Genomic DNA, 18,628 nt, shown 5'->3' on the forward strand with positions numbered 1-18,628 from the left:
ATGGGCCTATGCACCTGTTTTCCTGAAACTATGTTGTTTGAGGTATGTAAAGAAATCATGGTGCAGTGTGCTCTATTCATGTATCATGTATCTTGTATCTTATACACTAACTCATAGATTTTATGAGTTAATGTATGTACTGAAAAAGGCACAGTTTCACCAAACCCAGTACATAGACTCCTTCTATGCCTGCACAACAGCACTGCATAAGTTCATGACATGACACCTGATTTTTTTGGGGGGAGGATGTGACTCCTTGGTCGTGCTTTGCAGACAATTTCAAAGTAAACCGTACAAAAGGAATGATGGGTGCAGTGTTTTGTAAGAGGGCATTAATTCTGGAGGCATTCATTTGCACAGTGATCTATGTTGCCAGAACACTAATACCTGAGCTTTGAAAAAGTAAAACTATGTCCCACTCTTAATAAATGAGGAAGACATCAGGGAGGGACTGCTTTTCTTGGACTGGGATACTGCTAAGAGTCCAGCTGCAAACCTGATTTCTACTGCACAGCAACATGCAGTAAACAGTGAGTCAAAGCCCTGTTAGAAAAGCGAAGCTCATCTGCTCCCAAAAGAGGAGGGGAAATAGGTCCTGGGGGCCTTGAGACATTGCGGGTGGACACTTGTGCATATTAAGTGACTTAATGTGCCCTGGGTTGGTTGTAGTGGGAACAGACATCACAAAAAGTGCTCAGAGGTAGATGCCATCATTATACTAGGTACAGATTTATATTGCAGAATGGACCATACACATTCAAAATAAAACGGTAGATGCTGATTTAGCACTTGTTCAGTCCAAAGGGATGTCATCCTATTTTCATAGGTGTATGCCTCATGCAACATAAGGTTCTCTAATTCTTCGCTGCATGTAGTCCCACTGTAGACTCAATTTAATTGGCAATTGTCTCAAGAGATGCACTGGATGTTTGTCACCAACAAAGTATGTACATTTAGTTCTACACTGTGTGGAGCCATGAATCTATTTTTTATTTCTTTATGAGAGCACAGCTGTCCTCAGTTGTCCAGTAATAAATTCTCAGATGCAAGCTAAGGACTCGCATTTACGAGAGGGACACATTTTTAACTAGAGAAAATGTTCTCACCCAACAAAATGGAAATAATAAATAGCCACATATTTTACCATTTTCTAAATATAAATGGATTGGGTTCCTTGTGTATAGAGAATAATATTTTGTACATAATGTTGCGTTGTGGTGTGACTAAGCTCTTCTCCTAGCATTTACCAAAGAATTCTGGGCAGTTTCAGAAGATGGGGTTCAGCAAGACACACCACATGTGATGAGGAATATCTGTGAAACTTCAATTAAAGATGTGTTTGATCTTGTGCATGAGTAGCACCTGAAGAGCATGTCTTTAGGAATGGAAGACAATGCAAATGATCTAAAAATTATCTAACTACCTGAACATGTTTAATGGTACTTCCCATGGATGGGGGCGACCAGGATCCCAACGTCACTGGTTCGACAGCCCACCACCAAACTTTGTTCTTGCTCATGTCAGGCTGCATGATGTTACTTTTCATTCACGTGGCTGCTGCTGAATTGAATGCCTGAAAACATTACAAAATGCTCTCAAAACTCCTCGATCCAAATTAAAGTTTTGCGCCATCTGCATACCTGTAAAATGTGAAGTCGAATGAATAAATCATGGCTGATAATGGTCTCCTATTTCAATTAAACACAGTAGGACTACGTGATGAGACATGAGGAACTAAACAATCCTGTTTTTGAGCTTTTAACTTTAAGACCCAATGAGACTCTTAAGCTCTGAACCAACCCATGCCCCTGGAACATGTGGAATATGGATTGGGTGTGAGACTTTATTTAAATGACCATAAGTGCAATCTTTTCCGTATGTATGACATTACAACGCATGCATTTACATCGCATTTTTTTTACGACGTAAGTATTACAACGCAGTCCATTACAACGCATAGTGCTTTGGGGTGCTGGATAGTGAATAGTTTAATTTACTATTCCAACTCCAGTCCCCGTGGACACTAGGGAAGGTTATTGGATAGTAAATTAACCTATTCCCTATCCTAGAGCGCCCCCCAGAGCAAAGCGTTGTAATAGTTTGCGTTGTAAAAGTTGCGTTGTAAAGGTAGTGCGTTGTAAAAGTTTCGTTGTAAAGGTTGTTCACCATCTTTTCCATATCTACAGTTGTCTGAGGACCATTCCTGGTCTGCTTGTAATATTGATTTATTTACATGACTGGGTCTGAATGCAGTCTTTGCTGAATTAAGCAGATGATTCTTACATTGTTACTGCAATCTCTACTTCCTTGGTAGAAAATAGTTGTAGAGAGATAGGTCATTATTTAGTTAAAGCTGGGAAGCACAAACCTCTGTCTTGATAAATAAGTTGTCTAATTCTACAGCTTGGACTCAATCATCTCTTGAGCTAATTTAATCTCTTTTGTACTGCAAGTGGACAGCAGTAGGAAATAGCACACCATTTGGATTATATTATAGTGGTCAAATTAGGCTAACTGTACCAAACAATGACAAAGCCTGGTTTTGTTTTGTAAAGAAAGCATATACTTTGTCAATTTTGTGCCACAAAACGGCTGACAAATTGTGACAAATACCCCAGAAGGAAGAAGAGAGATAAATAGCAGACTAGGGAAGAAAGTCACCTTACAATACTAAGACTTTGATTTTAAGTACCTCCGTAATTTACCATCTCTGCATCAGGACCTTTGGAGTTGCAATTATATAGGGGAGATGTTTATCCCAGGAATACTCTGAACCCCCTCATTGGAAGATAACTATGTTCTGCCTTGCAAACAATGTTTGAGTCACTTTGAGGTCTTGCTGTTTGGCGTTTCGAGTGTTGGCATCCCTTCCCTTCTTGGAGTCCCGGTCCCCCTGCCTGCCTCCCGCCGTCCCGCTGGTGCTGTCATCTGGCCGGCGCGACCGCCGAGCGGAGGCCGGGCCGGGGACTACATCTACCGGCAACCTTTGCGGCCCCTTGCATCTTCCAACAGCGCCAGGAGGCGCATAAAAGTGCTGTAAGCCCCTGCCGAGCGGGGTAACTTGTAGTGTAGCTCCTATTTTCCCAATAGGCTCTGCGCATTGGAATAGTACCTACAGCAGTAAAGGCCTAGGCCAGACGTTAACTAGGTCTACTACTGTCGATACTAGACTTAATTTTTGGGTTTGCCAGCTAAGCTCAGAGTTCGCTAGAAACTTTCTCGAATGTTCAAGGGAGGAATTAACTCCCCTGATTAGACAAGAAGGGATTTAGTTTCTGACAACCATAGAACATGACAACTTTGCTCTCCCCTAATCAAGAGTCAATCTCAAGAGTCGTGTGAGCACAAGGCAATTATTTTACTCAGTCAGTACGTGCATTCTTAGTCTCATCAGAATGTAGAGAAAAGGAAGAGACGGGCGTGTTCAATAAAAAGGTGTTATTTATTGATCAGTCTCTTTTCTCGTACAAGAGAAATGGATCGATATTATTGCAATACTTATAGTTAAGTAAAGTGCATACATTAAAAGCAATAGTATAAAATAATACTGTAAAAACATTGATATGGTTTCTGAGCCATATGATGTTTAAAATGATTAAAATATATTTACATACACATATACATTTGACTAAACGTACTCAACTGGTGTTTCTAAATACGCTTACCCCGTGTACCTGACCTAAGTCTAATGCGTGGGCGGGAATAGAAAGTTACAGTTTAAGTTAAGTTTGTTTTTGCCAAGTGAATAACTAAAGAATTCTCTGTGAGGGGTTATTCAGTTCTGTACCTGGAAGTTAGGATGAATGAGGAATGGTATCTCTTTCTCTGCTCTCGATATTCCAGGCTGCCTGCGAGGGCTGCCTAGAAGCGCCGGTGCTGGGTCTCTCTGGTTGAGATAGCAGCGCGTCTCTCAGCGCGTCAGGAAGGCGGGGCTGCTGCCAGCGGGGTCTGCTTCTGCTCTCGGCTTCGGCAAGTATGGCTGCTCCGTCTTGTCACCACGCGTGTGTTTGCATAGGGCAAGGTCGGCAATATTTATACCTTAAAGGTGCCGAGATTGACGTAAGGATGGACATAGATACGTCAATAAAGATGTCATACGACTTGCTCGTTAGCACATTCTTCACTAAAGTTCTCTGTGAAATCAAAACAATGGCCGCACGGATTATCCAGGTTGTCATAGGTTTGATTTGTTATGAGAACGTCGTATGCCTTATCAGGGGCTGGAGGAATGTCGCTTGTCTAATTAGATCTCAAGCGTTATGACCTAATCAGATAACACGTTCCTGTGCCGTAGTGTGACTGCGTCAGATAACGGTATCTGCATCATGGGGGCTGTTCTTGCCTCATGGGCTGACTGTTAGTTAACTTGATAGTTAGTTTAACCAGAATAGGGTCAGGAATAGGGGGACTGATTCAGAACCTATAGAAATACACGACACCCACTCCACGCTAACTATGGTCATATCTACTAATCTATGCATAGTATAACATAGTACAACATACTATAGAGTATAGTGTATACCTTACCACCCCAAAATACATAAATGCATTTCGAAATTTTCAAATATACTGAAAAATTGCAGTCATATATATTGTATGCACTTAAGCTATGAATTAAATGCAAAAGTAAACACGCATTGTTATGCATTATTGCTTATTGGTATATGAGAAATACACATGAAATGGCTCTTAATATGGCTATACAGAAAGGAAGTTCGAGACCATTTCATCACATAATAAAATATTTGTGAACATACCAGCGGGCAGCTAAAGTCTATAAAGTATCTAAAAATAGAAATTTTAGTTCTCTAGGAATAGTTTCTTACTTTAAGCAGAAGATCAGTGTCCCGGGAAAAAATATGTAGAAAAATATTTTAAGGGGCTTGCTTAAAAAAAATTGCTGTCCGTGAACTGGAGTGAAATTGTTCATGTGACTTTATTTTTAAAGTTGAAGGCCGAATTCAGGGAACGCCGTGTGCGAGTTTACTTAAAAGTCTCTATTTCTGTTCTGGAGAGAACATCATATCATTCAGGCTTTCGAAAAAACTGTCAACAGCTTCATGCGAAAGTTCCACTAAGTCGGAAATAGGTGTAACCATGCATTCGTGCGCATGATTGTCTCCATTGACATTCTGATTTGCATCACTGACAGAAGGTCGTACCTGTTCGATGCTGCTTTCATCTTGAACTTCACTACTCTTCAATCGTAGTGGTGAAGTTTCCAGGAATGCCGTCATCAGGATTGGCAGCCTTTGAGGGCAGCACAAAGCGTGAACCTTGGTAGGAACCAACAGTGTATCTGCATCCACTGGCGCATCCGATTGTAGCGTCAGACAGGTGTCTAACACGCATTCTTCTCCGCATAGCAGACACCTTAGTACAGGTAAAACACACCTTTGCCACATTGGTCGAAATGATAGAAACCAAGTCATGTTCAGGTCTCTAAGTCGGGAGAGTCCCAGGATTTTTGATATCCGGTCCTGGTATCGAATGGCTAGGATCGTATCTTCCATTGTCGCGAGAGTTTGATCTGTGACATGGGTTGCCATAACGAAAAATAAGGACTAAGAATAGGATTCCTGCAATTAGTCCCAGGATCAGGGGAAGTCCGCCAAAAATCGAATGGACGAAATCTGGAAAAATACCCAGTATGGCTTTGAATGGTGTTAATGCCATCGAAAATACTGTCTTAAATACCTTTGAGACCCCAGTGGTATCAGAAATATTTAAGATTTCGCTCAGGATTTCCGCGAAATGTACGGGGGAATTAGTTGATAATAATGTATGTATCTCTGCAGTCGTCCTTGCGACTTGTAGATCATACGTTTCTTTTGATGACGTGAGCCTTGTAGGCGTCTGAAGAAGCACTGTTTTCATTCTGCTTAAAGTGTCTATTCGAATAGAAGTAATTTTCAAACTGGGCCATGCCCTTGCCTCCCTGTCTGGAAAGGAGCTGGGGAACAAAGAACGTCCACAGCACTTGACCTTCGCCGTCGTAGTGACTAGATAAGGAGTCCCGGGCATAAGACTACAACATCTGCGGTCTACAATAAGAATGTAACTCCCATTATAGAGTCTGTGAAAGAATGGTTCTATTTCAGTTGCAGGTGCGCCTTGCTGGTGACATGAAAGGTTGTATGAATTCCCTTCACAGGCTCCATGCAAACTAATACCGTTACACAGAAGCGTGCCGCTTAGTGACATAGCACAATTGTTGCCACTAAGAAACACTTTCTGTCCTTTATTACTGACACATGCATGTGAATAGGGCAGGTTCCAAGTTGTTTTAAGGTACCCCTTTCCTAATTTCTCGTACATGCCAGCCTGTATATATTTTTGGCAGTATTGAAACCTGAAGGTTGAGATTGGAATATTTATCATTCCGTGGATTATCCATTCACTGACAGGTCGTTCTGACATTGTCAATGGTAATCTTTCTAGTTTTTCAATGCTCAAGATTGTATAATCAGCACCTTTTTGCGCCATACCGATTTGTCTATCAGTAAGGTTAAAGATTTGGAATAGTGACGTCGTGTTGATTAAACGCCAAGGCACATAGCCTGAACGCAGATTTTGTAACGTCCAGCCAAGCTGTACAATGGAACGCAATTGTGACTGACCATGTTGTAATAACAGTAAGTCTTGCGATAATATATCGATTGCTGAAGACACAATGCTGTCCAATGAAAAAATTCTGGAGGACAGAGTCATTAACCCATTGTCCACTACAGAAAGTGATTTTTCCAAATTAATACGGTCAATTTCCCGTATTCTTTCTGCTGTCTCAATTTGAGTAACCTTCCAGGCCTCATTGTATGCTGCATATACAGAGGCTGCTATGAAACGCTTTTGACGCTGTTTGCGTGGTCCCAGTATGAAATCACGCAAGTCAGCACCATCAGTAAGTAAAGTTAGGTGTTGCTTAATTTCAGGCTGTGTGGAAGTTTGAAGCCATTGAAGGCATAATTTGCCCACACTGTAGGTTGTTATTATCCCTGGGTGATGTCTTTGGGGATATCTAGGGTCTGGCCTGGTCATTTTGAAACCCTGTGTTTTATTCAGGAATCTATCTTGACAGTTATTTGTATCTGTGGGCCAGATCAACCATTGTTTCCAATCAGGATGTGTTCTGTTTTGGTTTAATATATGGTTTACGTCTATCTCTTCATCTTTAGAAGTGTTGCTAAACCGTGTTGGCTTTGGAATAGACGGGTTATTTAAATCTTTGATTTTGGCTAAGCCAAGACAGGTGGTTTGTTGAACAGTGTCATTTAAAAATATCATTTGTTCTGGGATCATGCAGGCTCTAAACAAAGCTTCTAAACCCTGTACTTGCCATTCTTTTGTACCCCAAACACTTTTCAAATCAACATTTTTGTCCCAATAATCAAATCCAAAAGTATTCATTTTTTCAAAGAATGAATCTGAATATATCAATTTTGTGTTGGTTATCATGGTTTTCATCCCTGTCTTGTTTGACAATTTAAAATAAAATGTTTCAGCATTACTTGTGTTAAAACCTGAAAAATATGAATATTTGTCATACACGGTTCTAGAGCTCCCTTTTGGAGGTGTAGCACAATGTTCCCATTGATTATAATTTAAAACATTTCTAGGTTGTGCAGATTTATCGAAAAAATGATTACCATAGTGGTTATAGCAATACATACTATCATAATTTGTAGAACCTTGCAAATAATCATGTTTGGTAAATTTAGCAGACATTACTAGATCAGACATCATGTTGTTAATGCTTCCGAAGTCCCAATCATCAGCAAATGAGTTTGGTTTTGCAAAATCACTCAAGGAGATCTTGATTTGGTGTGGATATTTCAGGATCTCGACCGGACCATAAATTTCATAGTCAGTGTTGTCCCAGGCTACCCCACCAGGTATCGGACTGGCTGTGAAGTTGGCTGAAGAAAGTTCTGAAGAAAGTTCTCTTTTCTCGACGTGTGAAGATGTGTGTGGTTTGAGGACCAAGTTGATGTTCTGACTTGCTGTGTCCATTTTAGCATATTTTCCCTCAATGAAGCGTCCCAAAGTAAATACCATGATGAGCCAAAGTATGAGGATAAATGCACCAAAACCCACCCAAAATTCAATCCATGGAGAAACCAGATATGTTTCTTTCAGTTGTTTCAAAAGTTCCTTAGCTTTGTCTTTAAAGGATTTTGATGATGGCTGTGTCTTTGATTCACTGAAGCCTTCAGAGGAATCATCGAAGTTGATGAAGTACCCGGATGCAGTTCTGTCAATTGTTCCAATTGCTTCAGGATTTTTGTTTCTTGCATTGTCACTTGGTACTTCATTGTAGATTGGTGTGTCTCTGCTAAATGTTTTTATTTGGGTTTTCAGAGGTCTTAGTTCTATTGCATTGTTGCATAGTCCTTGTTGTTCTTCTGTAGGCGTTTCGAATGTGATGAGCCTCTCTGTTAGGACCTCTGTACTGGTAGCAAACCTTGGTGTTCTGCTACTTATTGGGAGTCCACTTGGCCTACTGTTTGTTATCGGCCACATGTTGTGGTTTTACCAGGTCGATGGATACAACTCGGTTCTCCTTTTTTCCAGCAAGTGGCGGTAGTACAACTGATCTTGTCCCGTTGACAGACAAGACAGGAACTGCTTTTCTGTAAGAAGGCCCAAATTCATTCTTTACCGCGATCTTCTCCCTGACTAGATCCCCGACTTTTGGAATCCAGACAGGTCTTGCTGGGACAGGTGGTGATTCTTCAGTGGTTGTTGGCTGTTGTTTCAACTGTATGTTGCTCAGGTCTTTTCTTGTTTTGTTTAAGTCCTGCAAAATAGCCAAACGGTCTTTGACATCAAAGATTTTTTCTATTACCACTGAAGTCTGACTATCAAGGTCAGAGATCAACATCCTAGTTCCGAATAATAATTCGTACGGACTGAATCCCTTCAGAGAATTTCTTGGCAAGTTATTTAGACTACGTTGGACACTTATTAGATGTTTGACCCACCCAGCTCCCGAACCTAATACCTTTGCCGTTATAGATTGCTTTATGTCACGGTTTTTTCTTTCAACAATTCCGTTCCCCTCAGGGTGAAATGGACAAGAGTACCGCAATTGCACGCCCATGCTGACCATGGCCTCCTTATAAGCCCGAGAGCTAAAAGCAGGACCATTGTCCGAATGCAGAATGCCAATTGCGTATGTGCCGATAAAGACCCGCAAATCTTTTATAACAGTTCTGGCGTCAGCCGTTCGCTGTGGATCTACATTATAAGTGGAAACTAGCCTGTATATGTTAATCGCAAGCCATTCTTTTTACTGGTGATGTTATCTGCAGTCAGATTCCACCGTATTTTATTTTTTCTTTCCCCACTGCGATTTCTGTTGCAGTTTGGGCAGTTTTTTACAAACATGGTATGATGTAGGCTCATGCCTGGCCACCAGTACCGTGATTGGAAATCTTCCAGAGAATCTTTTAGTTTGAGGTGTCCAAGACCCTCACCCATATGTGCGTCTGCGATTAACAAGCTTCTCCTGTCCATGTTTGGAATCACTCTTTCCCCCACTCCAGGGATTCGAGCAAAAGGGACGGAGTTTGCATCGATTATGTATGTATAATTGAGTGGATAGTTGATCGGTAACGCTGAGCAGTCGCCTTTTGATGACGTTTTCACCGCCAGCAATGTTTCTTCGTCAATGTATTTTAATGTACGCTTTTTTCGAACTACGGGAGCCGATTTAGTGGCTGCCGCTGCGGCTGTTTCAGCCAATGAATTCCCTACAACGTGAACGCCATCACGTTGATGACTCAGTGAGTGAGTCACGTGAGTCTTTGGTAGTTCTTTTTGTAAAAGAGCTATTTGTTCCCAGAGCAGTCTCTGCTTTATTGGTGCATCTGTGTCATCTTTGTAACCGTTCTGAATCCATGTCTGCAAATCGCTGTTATATGATTTGACGCAGTAATATGAATCTGACACTATAAGTGTCGGGAATTCGCGATCCGCATTATCTAGCGCCATTTTCAATGCGATTATTTCAGTTTGTTGTTCTGAATTAGTTTCTACTGAGTGTGATTTTGTTAATAGAGGTTTTAATATACCTCCGCGCCACACTTCTTTTGTAATCTCACACGTGGGGTTGTATGCTTGTTCTCCCCAAACGGAGGGTTGAGCATGTCCGTCTGTATAGATTAGACAGGCGTAATGTCGTAGAGGCAGAATGTCGATTGGCAGAGGATACGTTTTTTCATATTTTAGATTTTTAATTCTTCTAGTTCTGGATCAAAGTAGTAGTATACTTTGTCCGTTGTGATTGAATTCACCCATTGTATCCATTCCGGATTCAATGTTGTTGTTGGTAAATTACACGGTGTTGTTAGTGCCTCAAAGGCTGATTCTGCTGTTCTGACTGTGATATGTCTACCGTCAGCTATGATATTCTCTCTAGCTATTGCGGTTTGAACTGCACGAATGATTTTTTCTGTATTACTGAATTTCTGTTCAGCTTCTGTGTACATGTGTGATTTAAATGCAATTGGTACCTTTTCTCCCTCATTAGAGGTCAGGTATGTGAATCCGCATCTTCCTGGGATGACTCGGATCACAAGGTTGCGTGTGTTATCACGTGTTTCTAATTTTGTTTTAATTAGCATGTCTGTTTGTAAGGATCTCAAAATTTCTGTGTGTGTTTGAGTCCAATTGGATCTTTTAAAGTCTGGTTTAATTAGATCATAAAGGGGCTTTACCCTTTCTGCGTAATTTGCAATGTATGTTCTTCCGAAATTTAGGAAGCCTAGAATTGACTGTAGGTTTTTTAGTGTTTTAGGAGCTTGGATTACGGCACATTTCTCTAGGAAATTGTCTGCCAGGCTTTTACCTTCACTTGATAACTCATATCCTAAGAATAGGACTGTCAGATGGGCAATTCTGGATTTTTTGAAGTTGAATTTGTAACCCTCTGCAGCGAACCCAAGTATTATGGTGTTCACTCTTTTCAAGTGAGTCTCCAAGTCATCATCTGTTAAGTAAATGTCATCGACATAGGATAATGCTTCATCATCATATAGTTGTAGTAATTCTGTTACTCTCGCTGAGAATACCCCCGGGCTGTTCTTGTACCCCTGGGCTAACCGACAGAATTGTTTTTGAGTGCCATTTACTGAGAATGCAGTTAAATATCTGCTTTCTGGTGCTATATTTTGACAAAAGAATCCATTGGAGATGTCCAAGGTAGTTTTGTATTTTTTGCGCACTATGTTATTCATTAGTGCAGCACTCTGTGAGTTTTGCACTGCAAAAGTTTTGCAACATGTGTTAAGGTGTCGGTAATCCAAAACTAGACGGTATGAATTGTCTGGTTTGGAGACCGGAAACAAAGGATTGTTCATTTGTGAGGTGCAAGTTTCAATCACCCCCTGGTATTCTAGCTGATCTAGTATTTCATTTACTTGTTTTTCAGCTTCTTGCTTAATTGGGTACTGCCTTTGTGCAGTTGGTTGTGATTTTAACTGGATTTTGTGAGGAGGAGAATCCTCATCCCATCCTACATGATTTTTATATAAAGCAGGTGCTAAGGCCACTGCCCACTTTCTAGCAAGTGTATATTTTTTATGAATCGGGATTTGATTCGAGAAGGCAGGCATAATTACTTCTTCGCCATGAGGGCACTCCCTGACAAACTCTGGTGGCCAGTCTTTTTCAGCTAGAAGGATATCATAGCCCTTGGAGAGATTATCCCAAAATAGTCCCCTTATTTTCCTAGTCTTATCTCCCTCTATACGTAATGTTATCTCGTATATCTTGTGGGGCTTGCTAACTCTGGTGTCTGCAGTTTCCACTTGAAGGTATTCATTCGTGTCCACTGTCTCCAGATGATTCATAAGGACTTTGCGAGCTATGCTCACCTCTGCTGCGCTGTCTAGCATTGTCTGAGCCCACTCTCCGTTTTTCAGTTGTGTCCTCAGTATTCTCGGCATTGTTAACTACCTTGATACTGGCTACCTTCTGTTTGGAAATTGTAATTTCTTTTTTAGCTGAGCCGGTTCCTTGTCTTTGGACTTGGCGTGCTCGTCTGATCGCCCTCTTCTTTCCGATTTCTGCGAGGAATTCTGAAAAGATTGAGAGGGACGTGTATCAATGTCTTGATATCTATCAGGTTTTTTAATATTATCCCTATTTCTAAGGTTATATCTATTCCCAGAGGGGTCACTCTGCGGTGACCTCTGTCTTTGGTTTGGAGATTTCTCTCTTCGCCTCGGAGACCTTCCTCTGGACTGGAATTTCTTTTCTTTAGGATTGGATTGTTTGTTTCCATCCCAGTTCTTTTTTGGTGAATTATTATTAAAAAATATTTTTTCTGGACTAGTAGTCAGTTGCGGTTTTACTGGTATTCCACCTAGACTATCTCTGCCTAGTTCTTCATAGGATTTTTCTATGATTCTGGCAATTTCAGCTGGTTGGTCTGCTATATCTGTCTCTTTTAACCTCTGGCGGATCGCCACGTTTGCTGCTTCACCTTTTATGTTGGCTAGTAATATAGCCGAGACCTGCTTGAAGTCTTTCAGTAATTTCATACCAAGAGTTAAAGCAGGTTCTGGACCGTATTCATCTTGAATTTGTTTTAGCACATCTGGTATCACCGAAATGGATGGGACACCGTGCGTTTTTGTGTAGATGGAAGCAAAGACTGTACCCCAAGTGTCACAGTCCTCAATGTGTGGTGCGATTCCCATTGGGAGACATATAGTCAGAATCCTGTGTTTTTCCAGCGGGGTGGTGTCAGGAAACACCGCCTCTATTTGGGTGATTTTCTGTGCCAACCAGAATGGTATTTGTTCTCGTTTAGCTGGAACTTTACCTAGGCAGGATTGGATGTTCTGTGGTGTAATTTTATTTGTGTTCCCCTGGTGAGGGGTCAGCTGTGGAAGTTTAATCGCTGGCTGAATTGTTGAAGTCCGCATTACATACTGAACTAATTGTCTATGAATTTTTAGTAGTTGTTTTTGCTGTATTAACAGCTCTGCTGCAGGCATTCTATCGATGTCTGGATGTGGTGTGTATCCGGCTAAGACCGGCCACGTTGCTCCTGGTCTTCCTAAAGGACCGAGCCTTGTAATGTGAGTATTGTGTTTTAGGGCGCCATCAAATAAGAGCAAATGCTCTTGGAATTTGAGTGGTACTTCCACCTCCTCGAAAGGAGTGTATGTTTCAGGAGGTTCCTCTACTTTGTAATAGTGGAAGTACTTTGTTACAGCATTTGCTGCTGGAAAATGTATCCATGAATAGTATACCTCTGTCTGCCGATATTCGTGTGCCTCAATTACGAATATGACTGTGCCACCTCTAGGTGTCAGTCCATTTTCTATAAGTTTTAAGGTTATAGATCTCCTTTTTATGACCGGAATGAGTGTTATATTAGGGTCTGCTGCTTGCATGGTAGCATCAGCATCTGCGAGTTCAGTAGCTAATCTAACTGCCTCTCTTTCGTCATCACTCTCTGCCATTTTACAGACAGGATGGTATTATGTTTATTTGCAGATCAGGTTTCTTTATGGAAACAGAGATTAGATGCACAATATTTTGGAACTGTTTTTATCCTTCAACGTTGACTTAACCAAGAACCATACATAGGAGTTCCCTCCTGCGAGGTTTTGGAGGATATAACCTTTCACCCACTCCAGACGTCTTTGGAGTATTTGGGAAAAGGGGTCTGAGTGAGAAAGCACGACTGAGTTACTCTAAATGTCTTACGTTAGTTTTATCGCCCTTTCCAAACGCGTTGGGCGCCATGTAGTGTAGCTCCTATTTTCCCAATAGGCTCTGCGCATTGGAATAGTACCTGCAGCAGTAAAGGCCTAGGCCAGACGTTAACTAGGTCTACTACTGTCGATACTAGACTTAATTTTTGGGTTTGCCAGCTAAGCTCAGAGTTCGCTAGAAACTTTCTCGAATGTTCAAGGGAGGAATTAACTCCCCTGATTAGACAAGAAGGGATTTAGTTTCTGACAACCATAGAACATGACAACTTTGCTCTCCCCTAATCAAGAGTCAATCTCAAGAGTCGTGTGAGCACAAGGCAATTATTTTACTCAGTCAGTACGTGCATTCTTAGTCTCATCAGAATGTAGAGAAAAGGAAGAGACGGGCGTGTTCAATAAAAAGGTGTTATTTATTGATCAGTCTCTTTTCTCGTACAAGAGAAATGGATCGATATTATTGCAATACTTATAGTTAAGTAAAGTGCATACATTAAAAGCAATAGTATAAAATAATACTGTAAAAACATTGATATGGTTTCTGAGCCATATGATGTTTAAAATGATTAAAATATATTTACATACACATATACATTTGACTAAACGTACTCAACTGGTGTTTCTAAATACGCCTACCCCGTGTACCTGACCTAAGTCTAATGCGTGGGCGGGAATAGAAAGTTACAGTTTAAGTTAAGTTTGTTTTTGCCAAGTGAATAACTAAAGAATTCTCTGTGAGGGGTTATTCAGTTCTGTACCTGGAAGTTAGGATGAATGAGGAATGGTATCTCTTTCTCTGCTCTCGATATTCCAGGCTGCCTGCGAGGGCTGCCTAGAAGCGCCGGTGCTGGGTCTCTCGGGTTGAGATAGCAGCGCGTCTCTCAGCGCGTCAGGAAGGCGGGGCTGCTGCCAGCGGGGTCTGCTTCTGCTCTCGGCTTCGGCAAGTATGGCTGCTCCGTCTTGTCACCACGCGTGTGTTTGCATAGGGCAAGGTCGGCAATATTTATACCTTAAAGGTGCCGAGATTGACGTAAGGATGGACATAGATACGTCAATAAAGATGTCATACGACTTGCTCGTTAGCACATTCTTTACTAAAGTTCTCTGTGAAATCAAAACAATGGCCGCACGGATTATCCAGGTTGTCATAGGTTTGATTTGTTATGAGAACGTCGTTTGCCTTATCAGGGGCTGGAGGAATGTCGCTTGTCTAATTAGATCTCAAGCGTTATGACCTAATCAGATAACACGTTCCTGTGCCGTAGTGTGACTGCGTCAGATAACGGTATCTGCATCATGGGGGCTGTTCTTGCCTCATGGGCTGACTGTTAGTTAACTTGATAGTTAGTTTAACCAGAATAGGGTCAGGAATAGGGGGACTGATTCAGAACCTATAGAAATACACGACAAACTTTGAGGTCTTGCTGTTTGGCGTTTCGAGTGTTGGCATCCCTTTCCTGCTTGGAGTCCCGGTCCCCCTGCCTGCCTCCCGCCGTCCCGCTGGTGCTGTCATCTGGCCGGCGCGACCGCCGAGCGGAGGCCGGGCCGGGGACTACATCTACCGGCAACCTTTGCGGCCCCTTGCATCTTCCAACAGTGCCAGGAGGCGCATAAAAGTGCTGTAAGCCCTGTCTTGCGGGACGCCGGGCTAAGCCCGGGCAAAGGGCGGGCTCTCTGTGGCCCTCAGAGGCCTGAGGAGACTGGACTGGGCCATAGCCCCTGGTCGCCAACTGTTCGTTGTCCATCTGAACTGTAAGCCCGCTTTGGCTATATTATTATTGTCCCTACGGTAGCTTCTGTATGCGACCCCCATTGTTGTTTTCTACTAACACAGTATAGTATGTAAAGTGGGTTCTGTCCTTGTTGATTTTTAGCTTTACCCTTCTCTGCACCTTGCATAGTTAATGGAATGCCGTGAAACTAGAAGTATGGCTGCAGCAAACTCTTGATGATTTTATTGTTCGCACTACTTCCCTAATAGATCAAGGAATCGTACTAATGGAAAGAAGGGTTTCCCAAGATCTTGCAGCAGCAAAAAGGTCATCTTTGGGCCATATTGGTTTTGTGCGTACCCCTGACACCTCTTTACGCACTATTAACTCTGTGCTGACTCAAGCAGAGTTTCATAATGTTACCTGTAGTCAGCCAGCAGCACGAGACCCTAAATCTTCCTATGCCCAGCCCCAAACCCAATCTGACTCTAGTTCAATAGCTACCCTGGCCGATTCCAAAGCCAAGAGGGAGGAGAGAGTATCGGATTCTCGATCAAGCTTAATGCCTCTACTTCTTTCTCGGGGGGCTTAATATACCGTCCACCAGGCAACGCTACCCCCTTTCTAGACTCCCTGGGTGACATCCTAGGGCCACTCATGTTACGGTATCCCCACTTTACTTTGATGGGAGACATGAACCTGCAATTGGAGTCGCCCGATGACCCACATGCCATCTGTTTTCAACACACCCTGAACATCTTCGGCCTGAAACAATTGGTGACTGCCCTTACCCATCAAGCCGGCCATACACTTGATGGCATTTGCTCCAATTTAGGCACTATGACCACGTCCGCACCCATTCCCCAAATTTGGACAGATCATAGTCTTATCCCCTTTGAAATCCACCAACGAGAGCAAACACCTCCAACAAAAAAGCGATCTTCACCAACTTTCGCGGTAAATTGGAAAAAGGTTACTGATTGCATTAAGTTGGACTCTCAGCTATTGGCGCAGGCACCAAAGCCGGTGGGGAATGCGTCTGTAGACTCACGCAATTTCCATGACTGGATGGATCAAATCATCCTCGAAAATTCAAATCCTAAAAGTGGCCACGCTCAGTTCTCTAGAAGGAAACTGAGTGCTCCGTGGTATACACAGGCTTTAACAGAGAGCCACCTGCTTTGCAGAATAAAAGAAAGGATATGGAGGAAAACATACAATGAGGCATCTAAAATCATCTATATCCACCAGAGAAAATTATATCTCTCAAGTATAAAAGCCCCCAGGAAAGACTACTATATCAAAGTCATTAATGACGCCCACCAGAAGCCAAGTATGGTCTTCTCTATCGTAAAATCATTCACCCACCCCAAGGCCCTTCAACCCGAAATTCCTCCGTTGGAAACTCTATGCAATCAAATTGCAGATTTTTTCGAGGAAAAGATCACAATCATCCAAAAGGATTTCCTTCCGCCTTTAGCCACTTTGATCTTAGAACCACTTAATCAGGACGTTAACAGTCAACACATTCTGGGCTGTTTTCAACCTGTCTCTCTCCAACAGACCCGTAAAGCCGTCCTGGCCTGTAAATCCGGGGCTCCTACGGACTCATGTCCTCCCCGCATACTGCATCATTTAATTGATGCAGTCAACCCCAACATCAATGCGATCGTAAACGCGTCTCTAAACACAGGGGAAGTTCCAAATGAATGGAAAAAAGCCATCGTGAAGCCCCTGATGAAGAAACCCAACAAAGCAACAACGGACTTGTCGAACATGCGCCCAATATCACTCCTGCCAGTGTTGGGAAAGATCACGGAGCAGATGGTGTATCATGAGTTAAAAGCTTTTGTGGACGAACACAACATCCTCCACCCACAACAGTCAGGTTTCCGTCCCAGACATTCCACCAAAACTGCCCTGATCAAACTCACTGACTCCATCAAGTTCTTACAGGATGAAGGCAGGAAAGCTGTCCTCATCCTGCTTGATCTAACGGCAGCGTTCGACACCATCTCTCACGTCATCCTGATTGATAGGATGAGAGAGATTGGCGTGACAGATACAGCGTTGGCTTGGATAATATCCTTCCTGACTAATAGGTCCCAATCTGTATCTTTGGGTCCCCATCTATCCAGCGAGAAAACCATCTCATCCGGCGTGCCGCAGGGGTCCATTTTAAGCCCATTGCTTTTTAACATCTATATGGCACCCCTCCTAGCTGTGATAGAGTCGCATGGGATCCTAGTCACGTCATACGCGGACGACACCCAACTTGTCGTCTCGATCGACAAAAATTGTACGGACGTAGAACAGAGGTTCCAGATTTGCCTCAAGGAGGTGTTTCAGTGGTTAAGGAAGAACCATCTGAAAAGCAATAGCGAGAAAACGGAAATCCTCCCACTAGGCAAAGACCATCTCTTCTGCCCTAAGGACTGGTGGCCAAAGGATTCAGCGGCCCCACCTAGCTCAGTGGTCTCTGCGCGAAATTTGATGCGGCCCTCTCTTTCGATGAGCATGTTAGAATCACAGCTGGTCGTTGCTTCGGCCTCATCAAATCCCTTAAGAAATTCTTCGATTTTCTCCCCATTGCAGCTAGGAAATCTGTCGTGGTCGCTTTAATGCTCCCACGACTCGACTATTGCAATGGGTTGATGGCGGGAGTAAAAAGGGCCACTCTGAAGAAATTGCAGAGTGTACAACATGCTGCAGCAAGACTAGTTCTAAAACTACCCAGGAAATCCTCAGCCTCCGCAGCACTAAATACTCTTCATTGGTTGCCACTACATAAGAGGATTCTCTATAAACTTCTATTAACAGTTTTTAAAGCTTTGAAAAACACAGGGCCAAAGTATCTCGCAAAGCGTTTTGCGCATTACGACCCAGTGCGCTGCCTTAGATCTTCTAGTGGCAACCTCACCAAAATCCCGAGGTATAAATATAAAACTAGGGGAGGAAATACTTTCACAGTCTTGGCAGCAAGGGCATGGAACAGCTTGCCACTAAACCTAAGACTTATCGATTCTGAAAGTATATTCAGGAAACACCTGAAAACATGGATCTATCAGCAATCTGACAGTTTTGTGATGGCAGCCATCTAGATGTTCCACCAAATTTCATACACACGCTTAGCGCCAAGATGCTCCCTCCGGAGCGATAGGTTGCGCTCTATAAATACCCACAAATAAA

This window comes from Lissotriton helveticus, chromosome 6 (genome assembly GCF_964261635.1).
Source record: "Lissotriton helveticus chromosome 6, aLisHel1.1, whole genome shotgun sequence".
In the NCBI taxonomy this organism is placed as follows: domain Eukaryota; kingdom Metazoa; phylum Chordata; class Amphibia; order Caudata; family Salamandridae; genus Lissotriton; species Lissotriton helveticus.